The sequence below is a fragment of the Zonotrichia albicollis genome, chromosome 1, assembly GCF_047830755.1.
Source record: "Zonotrichia albicollis isolate bZonAlb1 chromosome 1, bZonAlb1.hap1, whole genome shotgun sequence".
Classification (NCBI taxonomy): Eukaryota; Metazoa; Chordata; class Aves; order Passeriformes; family Passerellidae; genus Zonotrichia; species Zonotrichia albicollis.
This window is the reverse complement of record NC_133819.1, coordinates 124308446-124321956: the sequence shown is the minus strand read 5'-3', so window position 1 is coordinate 124321956 and position 13511 is coordinate 124308446. Positions and strand designations below refer to the sequence as shown.

Below are 13511 nucleotides of genomic sequence, written 5' to 3'. Positions count from 1 at the left end.
AAAGTTAGGAATGTAATCAGTAAAAAAAAAAAAGGTTGTTTTTTAAATTCTACAATTAAAAATATGTTTTTTCACTTTTACATGTAAGACACAGGAGACACAGGACATAAACCAAGGGAATATGCACCAGTTTTAAAATTATTTCCAGAACATTTTCTAACCCTTCTTAAAACATTTCACTTGAAAGCATCTCTGTTTTCAACAGAAGCAAGTAGAAATGTAATGAACAAAGAGTTTATGGAGGAGCCAAGCCACAAATGAAACTTGAATAGTTTTAGAAAGGGAGTTTGAAAATAATTCTGTGTTCAATCAGAAATAACTATTCTACTCTGTGCCTTATAGCATAAAACAAAAAAAAAGTGCCTTGTGACATCTATCAGCATGGTTTAAGACCTCTGGCCACGACTTTTATTTAAATTCCAGTTTAATTTATAATCCAAAGCAGAGATTAAATGCATAGCAGGCGACTGAATCCTAGTGGTATATTACAAACTTCTGGGTTTGATGATCCCAGTGCAGTTGTTCCCAGCCCAAATTTGACACTGCTATACCATTGTTCCCATACTACTGTCTACTGAAGTACCACCTGCGTAATCACTTAGACTAGAGCTGGAGTTACTATTGCAGCCTGGGAATTTCTGGAATAACATGTAGTTTAAAATCATAGGAAAATAAGAACAGCCATAATGGTTCAAACCAAAGGTCTAGCTAGTCTCATATTGTGTCTCTGACAACGTCCTGTACCAGATGTCAGAGGGAGAGGATAAGAACCAGGCAAGCATGTAATACTGTTTCCCATATTCATCTGGCCTTTAGCTGTAATTCAGACTTCTTGAATGAGATTCTTTTGTATTTATGTTTTTTCTCAATAAACTGGAACACATGACATTTTTAAACATCCACAGAATATAGCAATGAGTTCCACAGCTTAGCTATATGTTGTAGAAACCTCTTGCTTATTTTTAAACTTCCAGCTGCTTTTTTCATCTGGTAGCCCACATGCTTGTATAGGAAAGTACAGGGGATCAATACTTTCCTATGTGCATTCTCCAGGATGATTAGAAATTTTGTGGACATTCATCAGTTGCTCCCTTAACTATTTTTTGTTATTTTATTATTTCTTTTCTTTTCTTTTCTTTTCTTTTCTTTTCTTTTCTTTTCTTTTCTTTTCTTTTCTTTTCTTTTCTTTTCTTTTCTTCTCTTCCCTTCCCTTCCCTTCCCTTCCCTTCCCTTCCCTTCCCTTCCCTTCCCTTCCCTTCCCTTCCCTTCCCTTCCCTTCCCTTCCCTTCCCTTCCCTTCCCTTCCCTTCCCTTCCCTTCCCTTCCCTTCCCTTCCCTTCCCTTCCCTTCCCTTCCCTTCCCTTCCCTTCCCTTCCCTTCCCTTCCCTTCCCTTCCCTTCCCTTCCCTTCCCTTCCCTTCCCTTCCCTTCCCCCTTCCCTTCCCTTCCCCCTTCCCTTCCCTTCCCCCTTCCCCCTTCCCCCTTCCCCCTTCCCCCTTCCCCCTTCCCCCTTCTCCCTTCTCCCTTCTCCCTTCTCCCTTCTCCCTTCCTAATCACTTATCTTTCCCATAATGCAGCCCCCTGACCTACTGTATAATTTTCAATGTATAGAAGCATTTCCATACCTCTGATCACTTTTATTGTTCATCTCTGTCCTTTCTTTTTTGCAGTTATAGGATGCTTTTTGGATCGAAGAAACAGAAATTACTATTTTCTTGTTTAAAATTTCATATAGTAATTAAATTTAATTGTATGCCTTATGATGCTGCCTACAGGAATCCAAAGTCATGGTAATTTTGATTTCTCTAACACTGGAACTCAGTGTAGTAGGTTCAGTGCCTAGAAGAAGCTAATAGCCACATCATTTAAGTCTTTTCCAAGTTCTAAGTAGCTTAGTCTTTTTGAAGCCTAAATTCTCATGCTGTAATTAAGGTCCATAAGGCACTCTATCTGAGCATCTGGCACACACCAAGTGCCTGTACATTTCTAGTATAAAACCCTGTCAGGAAATTCTTCACAGCCAGTGCTTCCCTTCATTATCCAGAGCACTAGTCTGGTCTGCAACTCAGTGTCACAAGTACATGTTTCATCCAAATGTCTATACCCAGATGTGGAAGAGAACTGTACCTTTTAGGGACTCTTGGCCCTATCTTTTGAAATCAAAAGGCATCTGAGATAGCACTAATCCCTTCAACTCAGGTGCTGTATGAAGCAGATTCTTTGGTCAGTTATGGACCACTACAGCTGTCATTATCATTCTTGCATAGGGATAAGCACTAACAATGTCCCTTTGAACTGGGCACTGAAGAATAGGAGCTGAATTCACATGATCAACTCCCAAGACTGACTGCCACACAAGAAGTGTCAAGACCCAGGAACAATGCAGAAGTCTTTCACAGCCCACTTGGCTAGATACTTCTTGGAGAACCTAAGGAAAATGGTCTCAAGAAAATATACCTTGTAGGGAAGCAATGCCTCTCTGTGGTTGCCTAGATGTTGTTATAGGCCTCCAAACCTTGGATCCTGTTTCACAACAGATTTCCAATCTTCCTTCTCTTATTAAAATCAGGCTTTCCCTTGCAAGTAGAAAACTCAATTTAGCCCTGTCAAAGTGAAATTATCCCCAGTCTAGTGATCAAGGTTTTATCTTGTTTTTCATGTGTCTGGAAATGGTTTCCAGAATTAGCTACTCCATCATCTTTCCAGGAACTGAGGTGAGGTTCACAGGCTTGGAGTTCCTTAGGTCCTTCTTTTTATTTAGAAGTGACATCTTCTTTCCTCCTTGGATACTTGTCCTGATTGTCATGATTATTCAAAGATTATTGAGGGGCCTTGCAAAGAAGTCACTCTGCTACCCAATGGTCCTGCAAAGGGCCACAAAGATGGTGAAAGGACTGAAGCATCTCTTTGAAGAGGAAAGGCTGAGAGAGCAGTTACTGTTCAGTCTGGAGAAGAGAAAGCTCAGGAGGATCCCATTAATGTGTATAAATACCTGAACAGAATGTCAAAGAGGACAGGAAGCGTCTTCAGTGGTGCCCAGTGACAGGACCAGAGGTAATGGCAATGGACAGGAGGTTTCCTCAGGACATCAGGAAACACTTTTTCATGGTGAGGGTTACTGAGCACTGGCACAGGTTCTCAGGGAGGTTGTGCAGTCACCATCCTTGGAGACACTGAAAAGTGGTATGGACATGGTTGTTGACAATCAGCTCCAGGTGGCCATGAAAAGAGGGATTGGGCCAATGACCTCCAGAGGTCCATTTCAGCCTCAACCATTTTGTGATATTATAATTTTACCGAGCAGATCCTGATGAACTCAGCTTCACCTAAGTTAACTTGTTCCACACAGGCTGATTTTAGGAAAGATTCATTACCTAAAAAAGAACAGAGAAACACCAAAGGTAAGATAGGCAAAGCCTTGATTTTGTCTATTCTGTGATGACTTTGTGTCATATAATCAGTGCAGTAATAATGGATAGGAGTGGTAAGGGCCAAATAAAGGATCCAGTTAAATAAAGAAGGAGTTCCAGAAATTTAATTTGAATTTTGAATACAAAATAAAAGTGGAAATTTTCAACATTTTGCTTGCAACCTGTAATTGCTTGAATTTGGTGGAAATAAAAGCAAAGAAAAATCATCAAACGAAGAAGAAACAACAAATGGAGAAGAAAACCAGACTGATATCATCTTTGATTATCCTCTTTGAGCAGAAGTTTAGAATTCAAAAGTCTTCCTCTTCAAGGTGAAACGTGCTTCCTTCATGTTCCCATCAAGTTCCAGTGTTATAGCTGTGGCATAAGGTAGAATAAGGGTAGATCTTTTGCTTAAAATTAAACAACACACATACAAAGACTTAAAACCAAAACCCAAAAGAACATCCACACCAAAATGGACTAGCTATACTAGTAGAAAAATAACAAGGCAAGTGGAGTGATCATTCAGCTATAGCTGAAGCTAAATTCTGCATCATTTTACTGCCTATCAAGAATAATTCATGTAAGCCACATGAATTATTGGTCACTTACCTGGGCTTCAGGCTTATATCTTTCTTCTTTTTGATCTGAGGCAAGAACTTGAACATAGGCTTCACTTCTTAAGATTGCTTAGCATGATGGTTGCTGTATTTTTTTTGCCATAGCCATCCCACTGTATAATCCATTTTAGATTTGCTGGTAAACAAAAAGGGGGAATTGGAGCAAGATGCTTTACATAGCTCATCTTTATACCTAGGCCACTTAGAAGTATTCCTGTGAACATAAATATGTCTTAAGCTTTTTTTACACCATTTTGCATTAGAAATCCTCATTTCAGCATCTCAGAGTCTGTCTTTCTGGATGCCAGTCCCTGTTAGTCCTATGTCGCCACAGTAGCTCCAATTGCTTTTTGCACCAGAAAACAGTCTTGCCTTCTACTGTATGTTCAGATGCTGATCAAGAATGCATTTTCATGGACCAGCTTTGCAGTTCCAGTATTGTTTCCTTCTTCTGAAAACAAAGAAATTTATCAGCATCATACTGGTACAGTGCACTAAGCCCATCTACATGTCTACCAGCTTGCCAGTGCTCATTGACAACCTTGCACTTTTGTGTTATATGCATGCAGTTTTATGTCCTGCCCAGTCAGTTAAGTCTGTACTTGTAAGCAGAGAAATTATTAAAAAGGGCTATGACTATTTAACCCTATCAGTCCTTCTATGACAAGTCAAGAGACTAGTTCTGGAGACCCTTAGCCAAACTTAAAAATAAAAAAAATCCTCCTATTGCTTCTTATATGATGTAAGTTAATTTTAATGTTATATTCCCAGAGATCTCTGTTGACCAGATGTTAGCAAGCATGCTGTGGCTGCAGAAAGCATATCAGGAAGTCAAAGTGACCAAAATTCTTGTTTTTCTGTGAATTTACTTGCTGATATAGAAGGACCTCTTCTTCAAGGTACCGGGTTTTATATACCTGTCCATTAATAACAGCTTTTCAACAATACTGCTTTTTAAATTTTAGTTTCATCTTTTGATATTTATATTAAAGAAAAAGACTGTCAGGAGATAGACTTCAAATAATAAAATTGTTTGTCACACCTCTGAAACAATCATTGTCTGAAGCTGGTTTTCAAGCAAACACCATGTAATTAGGAGATACACCTGCTCAGGACTTGAGCCATGCCTGTTATTTTACATCCAAACTAAAAGAAAGATTTCCAGGACTTCTATTTCAAAATGTAGGTGTAATATTCCTGAAGGAAACCACAGATTTTATTCTTCTACACACAGGACAAACTAAAACATTTTTTGATGTTCAAGATACTTTTCTATTACTTTAGATGATCCATAACATCTAAATGATGCTTCTTTAAAACCAAGCATCATTTGTTTGCTCAAAGCAGCATAACAAGCATAGCAAGTGGATGAAGTAGGAACAGCCATATGCCCTCACTGTTTAACAATATTTATCTTACTGTTGACAAGTTCCACTCAGCTGACACACTGAATTCATAGGTGAGGGTTATTGCCAGCCTTTGTGGAACCAAATGCATATGTTTCCTTCAGCTGCTGATACTTACACCATTTTTAGAGACTTTTAATAGATTACTGTCCCCTTTGATCCCAGATTTTGGCTGGGAAGATAAAACATTGTTAAGCTTGTCTGACTTCTCTTAATAGCCAGGTATAGGGAATACAGACAGAGTTTCCAGGTTCTCTATTGTTTCAACAAGAATTATTCTTAATCTGTCCAATAATTTATTCTCCTAATCATTGTTTGCCTTCTTCAAAGATTCCCCAAAACTTTTCTTGGAACTACCCACCCAGGCAGGATAAGCTCAATGAAATTAACTCTAGGGTGAGAGTTGGTATTCATAAAAATAATGCAGATGTCTCATGCTCTTCAGCAATCACAATGAATATTACTGATATGATTCTCCCATGGCTCAGAGGTAAAGATGCATTGCTATCAAAGTTGTTTCCATTTGCAAGAGCAGCTAATTTTGCATAGCACAATGTGGTGGAGACAACAGCGGTGGTGGTACCAGAGCCCATGGAGCAGGCTATATTGTATACGAGCAAGAGATGGAGGTCTTTGATAAGAGATGATGCAGGGGGGTGGCTTTAATGCTCCAATTCATTTTCTGTGTGAGAGGGAGGGATGGCCTATTGAAAGTTTCATTTTAGGCCCGTTAACTAATACTGCCCCTTACTGATTCTTCAGCCATGCTCAATTAGAGAGAATCCTTTGTCCTGACACCAGTCAGGATTACTACAATTCATCAACTTTACCCTGAAGAGTGCTTTTATACCATCTAGACCTCTTAGCTCTAGCTGTGAAATGCCTAGTCACAAGGTTACCAGAAGATAATTTTCCTTGTCCCTGTAAATAGTAGGCCACTACAGGTACATATCCAAAGCTAACTAATATAGGCAATCTAAATATGTAGCAAGTGGTATATATTTGGAAATTTATTTAGAGTAGCTGTTAGCACATGTATTAAGCTGCACCAGGAGTGTAGAAATACATCAAATAGCAAGGCACGATTTTTTTAAAGACATTAACAACTTCAATGCTAGGAGTAGTTGAGCTTGTCAGATGAGAGAGCTGCTATACCCTCAAAATAGCTTTACAACATCTTGGACAAAGGCTCCAAAAAAAACCTCATTGGCTTCAGAGTCAGGAACAAGTAACCACAGACAACGCAATACATCAGTTGCTGCAGCTGAAAAAAAGCCAGGCTTTGCCAACACAGCTTGTAAACTACAGAAGGTCAAATCCCAGTGATTCAAAACATTTGCATACACTGCTATGAAAACCAAATGTTTTCCCTTTAATTCAAATGAACATGAAATTAAACTAACAATAAAAATTGAAATGAAAATTCTGGCAAGCATGTTGACATGCAGAAAAGAATAAGGTTTCTCTGCAGCATTAATTAAAGTGTGAGTCATAGTGGAGACTATCTCATTGCAATCTCATTTGTAACTAGTGGTGATGTGGTAGACTTCAGTTAGCCCAATGAGTATTGGCAAGATTTTAGCTGTCTTTCATGATTATAGTTGAGGAAACTGTTGATCACCAATTATAACCTGGTATACAAAAGGCCAGAAGTAACTCGAATAGTTCACCACTTAGTATGGCTGTTTTTTTTTTCTATTGAAAAAATATGTCAATAAAATTTTCACAGGTTGAATCAGCCCTGCTAGAGACGAGCATCTAAAAATTCCAGTTTTTAATATTCTGATTTACCTAAAAAAATTTAAATATGATATATTTTATTCTATTATGTATTTCTTTACAAAAACCTCTAATATGGTCAGAAAACCAGAAATAAAAGTACTTTCAAACTAGAGGGAATAGGTTTACCATGATATGTAGAAAATGTGTTATATTGCCTAACTAAAATCTGAGACCAAGAAAAAATGATTATAGCATTTTTATTTTCAGGAAAGGACCAAATTACATGATGGATTGGAACAATTCATCAACTCACACAGTAGTGTGTGCTTGCAGCCCAGAAATGCAACCATACCTTGGTCTGCATCAAAAGCAGTGTGACCAGTAGGTCGAAGGAAATGATTGTGTCCCCCTGCTCTCATGAGACTCCCCCTGGAAAGCTGCATCCAGCTCCGGGATCCTTAGCACAAGAGCAGGTGGCCTTTTGGAATGAATCCTGAGGAGGGCTGTGAAAATGACCAGAGGGCTGGAGCACTTCTCTGAGGAAGGCAGGCTAAGAGAGTTGGGGCTGTTCACCTTGAAAAGAAGGCTACAGGAAGACCTCATAGCACCTTCCAATACCTAAAGGGGGCTACAATAGAGCTAGAGAGGGATTTTTGGCAAGGCAATATAGTGACAGGACAAGGAACAACAATTTAATTTAGATTAAATATTAATTAGATATAGAAATTTGATACTGTGAGGGTGGTGAGGCACTGAAACAGGTTGCTCAGAGAAGCTGTGGATGCCCCATCCCTGAAAGTGTTTAAAGCCAGGCTGGACTGGGCTCTGAGCAATGAGGTTTAGTGGAAGGATTCCTTGCCTATGGCAGGGAACAAGTAGAAACAAGTTGAGATCTTAAGGTTCATTCCAACCCAAACCATTCTGTGATTCTATGAAGTAATGAGTATCAAAAAAAAGGATAAAGATTTTTTTTCTAAAATTCAAAATTGTTTTTACTGAAGTCAGTGTGGCCTTTGTATTGATTTAGATAGAAGCACAAAATGCTTCAAAGTTAGCACAGCAGTAAATATTACAAAAAATCCATAACCCTAAACCAAAGCAAACAGAAAAATAAACTAATTAAATAAGTTAAGTTCTGGACATTGTTTAAGAAATTGCAGAGTATCCATGGTTATACTGTTAAGCAAGATTTTTTTCAAAGTATTGTTTCTACCACTGCAGATGAATACAACAGCAAAGCTATTTAAGAATAAGGTGTGGCTGAATAGAAAAATGTGCACTGGTTGGAACAGTGACTTGGGGGAAGTAACATCCTGGGACATGCAGCTCCTGCTACCTGCTGTAGGCTGATTAGTATTCAATGATGAGGACAATCACAATCCCAGTTTTGTAAACTTCAATTCCACTTTTCTAGCAAGGATTCATTGGAATGTTTTCCATGTCTTTGACAAATTTTGAAATTCAGTGGACAAATAAGTGGATTTTTGCTAGATTTTGGTATACAGAAACACAGTCCTTTTAGTTCTTGGCAATGTAAAGAGAAATTATTTAAGTTACATTTTTCATCTCCATTTCAAATTTTGTCTGGCACCAGAAATATCTTTGCACAGCTTAAGCAAAAAGAAAAAAAAAAAAAGAATGCACCTCACTTTTCAAGAATTTCTGTTTTTCACTGCCAGCTCTCTCCCCTGCCACATTTTTGTCACGACTCATTCAGAGTGGCTTTCCTGTGAGCTGGAAGAATGTAAGAATTAGGTCACAGACATATAGACTCACACATGTATCTGTACAAAAGTCTCTGTATTTATGAAAAGTTTGGGACAAATCCAATCTCTGGTGTCAGTGAGTCAATTAACCTTCAAATCCTGTATTTCTTAGGCATTCAGGTGCTAGTATGTATTGCCTCCTACATACTGCATTAGTAACAAAGACAATTCTTCTCTGATACACTATATGTCTTTTCTACCTCAAAACAAACAATTTAAGATAATTAAAGAAAAAAGATAGAAACTCAATTATCCTGTATGGCATACATTTTAGATGTCCTCATTTGATGTGTTTTACCTAATTTACTTTAACAACAAACCAAGATCCTAGAAAAAAAAAAAAGATTTTTGCACATAGTGCTCTGTAAACCTGAATGCCTCTAATGTACTAGATATGATTTCTGAACTGAAGAGAATTTTCTGAGTGTCATTACTGTGTCTGCCTTCTCAGCAATCATAGAGGCTCACATCTATCATTTCCTTTGTTCAGTGAGAGACAGACTTCTTGCCACGAGAAAAAAAATAAAGGGAAAGACTGGAAATATTTACTGTGATGCAATGGAAAAAAAAATAAAGATCCAGTCAAAATACTCCCTGCAATTTATATTTTAGAGAGTTACATATAAATTGGTACATATATATATATATATATATATATGTATATATATATATACACACACACACATGTTTATGAATTATACTGATGAAATTAATATTTTATATGCTTAAGGTATCCACTATTAAAATAATTTTGTAATATAATCAATTATGTGGGTTTTTATCTGTCATTTAAAAAAATCTATGTACTTTTAAAATAATAACTTGATGAAGTATGTGAGATGATAGCAAAATCCTATGTTTTCATTTACACTCATCCCTTTCTAGAGTTATTCAAATTAATCATCTTAAATGGAATGTATATTAGCTGTTTTTCAGACCCTTTTAGCTATGCTTTTAGTGTATTACTAATTTTTTTTAAATCAGATTTTCTCTGGAAGCAGCTAATTTTTTTTAAATGCCTTATCACACTGGATGTATGCAAGAGTCATCTATGTTTTTCAAAGGAGACATTCAATTAGAAAATTTGACTTAAAGATTTTTGTCCTAACTGGAAATTTTGTGATGAATGGGCATTGGGTAAAAATGTTGCATTTTATTCCAATAATGCATCTGGGACATTTGTTTGCACTTCTTTGTTACACTTGTTGGGCAGTGATGCCATTCTCAGGTGTCACACTGCAGGGAACTGAGCTGCTCACATGCACACATGACCCTTCTCAGCCCTAAGCTGAAGCAGATAACATATATTAGTGTATGAATTTGAGAAAAAAAGGGTTTTTATCTTCCTGGAGCATCCTCAATGGGATTGAATAGCTCCCTGGGAATCCTCAGTTAAATTTTTCACTTTCCAGATACCTGTATATGCTCCTCCTTCCCACATATGCTTTACTTATTTGGCTGGGTGATGTACACTCATAAACAGAAACTACCTTTGGCCACTGGTTGCACTGAGGATGCTGCCCATCCTGGGATTTCAGATCGACTGACCTTTAATTTTTTAGTACAAGAGATGGAGATTGGTTTCACCTTCCTAAATCTCTGCAGCAAAAATGATTAGGCAAACTAAAGTACTACAATGAGTATTACTCTAGGAGTCTCTTCAGAATCATGCTAAAATAATTCTGATATATTTCAAAAAGTAAAGGAGTAACTGTTTTACAACTTGTGTAGCTGCAGCTTAAAAGATGAAGGAAGGTAAGTGTCAAATTATTTACACAAAAGTATACCAAATAATGCTAATTACATAAAGGTCTGATCTTATTAATGGACACTTGTGTCTATGCTTTAGCAAGTTTTATGAAGAACTCTATAAAACGGGGGCACATTTGCCCTGATTTTTTTCCTGAAATTTTACTGTTCCTTCAGTGTCAGTGTCAGCTGCTAAATATGCCTTTTCCTTTTTTAAATACTAAGTATCTCTAGGTAATTTTTAAAAATACAGTTCTCCTTGTCCCACAACTACCTGCTACATGGGTAGAATAACCATTGATATCCCTTGTACCAGCTGACCACATATAATTCCTAAAATTATTTTTTCTCAGGCATTATTTCAGTTAAAATCCCTGCTGTGACATGGGTGAGAAACCACAGCTTCTGGGTCTATATTGGAGCCAACTGTCTCACTTTTTTTTTTCCCTTTTTTCCGCAAACACTAATAAAATACAGGAATGAAGGGAGCTTTCCCTCCCTCATTAAAAGCATGATGTGTATAAAAATTATGAATTAAGAATTTTTTTTTACACATTCCCCCTTCTTTTCAGTTCCTCATGATCATCTCTCCTTTATTGGGAAAAAGCTAACATATCACTGAGATGAAGGGGATCAGTTCTGAGCTTCAATAAACCTATGTGCTGCTGTCTGTTCAGCCCTGTGAATCTTTAAGAGATGCACTGAGAATGAAATGAGAACATCTACCTGAAATTACCTACCTGGAGATTCAATGGCTGCAAAGAGTAGGTGAAAATCTTCATGAATACTTGCTTCAGGAAAAGGAAGTATGGTGAGCATGACTGAAAAGCAGCCCTGGCGTTTCAATGTGACTTATAGATCCATTACAATTTACAGGAACAGCCACTGGTAGCAGCAAAAATCCAGGCAGATTTAAGTAACTAGGCTGCACTAGCAACAACATTTTCAACCAAGCAAAGGAATTGTCTCACAAACTAGCCCTTGTCTTTCTGTTTTTGTTCTCTGCCCTTTTCAGAATTTGCTGCTAAGCTAGAGCCTGGCCCTTCCTTCTCTACAGCTCACCCATGACTTGAACAGTTTAGTGATGGATCACATAACCCACAATGCAGCTAAACACCGATCCTGCATCTCACACATTAGTTTTAATGGTGCTATCCACAGCATTCCATTGTCTGGTTTGGCTCAAAAGCTGAAATGAATCTGCTTTTCTGTAAAAATTAACTGGTGATGCTCAGTAATTCAGTAATTGGTATTTGATAACTGGCACTTCTAAATTCTATATGGCTTTCAACCTGAAAGCCCAGCCTTGAATGCAGTTCTTAGTAGGGCCACTTGTTTACATGGAGTTTTACATCCCATTCACTTTTGGGTGATTCTTAACACCTTAAGTGCATGAGAGACCAGCAAGAAGGACATGAAGTCAGTGTGTTTTTTGGCCCAAATAAAACAGAACTAGATGCGTATAATGCTCTTTTAGGGTGAGTACCTGGGGTGGATCTTTAAGTCTGTCTTCTGAGGCTGGACATTATGTTTTATGTGTTATTTTGTTTCTAGCACCCTGTTTGTGCATCATGATCAGGGTGCAGCACAGAGGAGATTCATCTGCTCTTCCTACTCCTCTGTTCCCCAGCTCTCAGACTTCCTCCTCTCCTCAGCCATCACGCAATGAAAATGCTCTGGCTGGGTACTTTAAATATATTATTGCTTCTGGGCTCTCTGCTGATTGGAAGGAGTTGTACAGTAAAAAGGTGCAGAGATGTTTGTGTGATAAATGGGAATATATAGACTAGGATGCTTGGCAGGGCTGAAAAAACACTGTCATGTGCATTCAAGATGGAAGGGAAGGCAGGGGAGGGAGACACGAGCTGTTAAAGTGAGTGGCAGCCACCTACAAACCTAATCCAAATAAAATCCCTCAGAGCAGGGGGACGTACCCCTCCATTTTGCACCCCCACGGAAGGATCAAAGCGAATAGCAGCGCTCGCTCCCGCTGCCTGAGCCTCTGCCTCAGAGCCCCTCCTCAGGGCCAGCAGGCCCGGGAGGCGCCCGGGTCACCTCGGCGTCCCCTCGGCCCAGCGCCGGGGGTGGGCAGGAGCAGCACGCCGCAGCCTCAAAGGCTGGAGCAGCCAATGCAGTGCTGCGAGGCCGGCACAGAGCTCCAGGAGCCGCCGAGGCTGCCCGAGGCACCGAGCCTCCCGGAGCTCTGCCGAGCGGCGCGGCTCTGCATCCCAATGCTCGCCCGGCGCTGTCGTGCGGCCCGGCCCGAGCGGGGGAAGGAGCCTGCCCGCCACGCTGCCGTGCGTCCTCTCTGGGGCTCCAGGGGAGGCACGGCCTTCAGCTGTACTTCTGCCGGATGAAAACTGAAAATATCTGTAAATGGTTAAAATGGTAGGAGAGAAACAATCATAAATATTTATCATCTATCACTACTGATTTATTTTCCTAATGCTGTTGTTACTCGTAGGACCAGATCTGCCTTGTTTTGCCTTCAGAGGCATATGTACAGCACACTAGAATTTGGAAATAATTATGTTTGTAGAAATTTAAAACATCACATAGTTAAATGGAATTACAGGTATGACCTTTGTGAACTGCTGTCAGATTTTTTTATGTTATCTCCAAAATATAACAAAATCGCACGGTATTTAGAAGGTTCTGTACTTTTCAAACACACCTTTGCAAGTAGTGCTAAGGGAATATGATGCTTTAAGAATTAATGCAACAGCTTGACCTGTTCCAGAGAACAGCCTAATTATTGTTTTTATGCTATTTCAGCGAGATAGGTATTTCTTCTTTGTTTTTTTTTTTTTTTTTTTCCCAAATGAAAGAAGTTACAT

At 38.8% G+C, this 13511-nt stretch overlaps 1 long non-coding RNA gene across 3 annotated transcripts; it reads right to left on the bottom strand.

Moving 5' to 3' along the window:
* Positions 1-1510: 1510 nt before the first annotated feature.
* Positions 1511-11672, bottom strand: LOC113458685 (uncharacterized). 3 transcript variants are annotated; one of them, XR_012577251.1, is made up of 5 exons: positions 11415-11672; positions 8809-8893; positions 4024-4167; positions 3296-3786; positions 1511-3171 (listed from the first exon to the last, which is right to left on the bottom strand). It is a non-coding gene; the product is annotated as an uncharacterized LOC113458685 (long non-coding RNA). The 3 variants fall into 3 exon arrangements; XR_012577249.1 differs by having other exon boundaries at positions 1511-3786; XR_003379180.2 differs by having other exon boundaries at positions 1511-3372.
* Between the last annotated feature and the right edge of the window lie 1839 nt (positions 11673-13511).